Here is a 472-nt window from a genome sequence, read left to right on the forward strand (position 1 = left end):
ACATAATTACATACATGTCCCGAAGGACCACGTAGAACCCTCGACTCTTGGCATGCCAACTATACCTATAGCTCTCATATCATATACTATGGGCATTATTCTTATGTTTCATATCACTTGTTCCTTTTCTTCTGTCACATACCATATGTATGTGTGAACATACATCTCATATCATATAACCTTTATCTCAAGTGCATGTAATCACGTATTACATGTAATCACGTAGATCATTTCATATGGATTATATCATTTCTCATTTTTCATGTAAACACACATGTCATATCTTATTCACATATGTTCATATATACATCATATATTACATAGAATAACATATAAACTTATACATATATTCATGTACATACTTTCATATAGTTCGTATATCAATGCCCTATAACTTATCTCACATTATTTATATCCTAGTTTCATATATTTACTTAATTCAATTTCACATAACTTGTTACCTATATATATT

Source organism: Hibiscus syriacus, unplaced genomic scaffold (genome assembly GCF_006381635.1).
Source record: "Hibiscus syriacus cultivar Baekdansim isolate YM2019G1 unplaced genomic scaffold, ASM638163v2 tig00117048_pilon, whole genome shotgun sequence".
NCBI classification, from domain to species: domain Eukaryota; kingdom Viridiplantae; phylum Streptophyta; class Magnoliopsida; order Malvales; family Malvaceae; genus Hibiscus; species Hibiscus syriacus.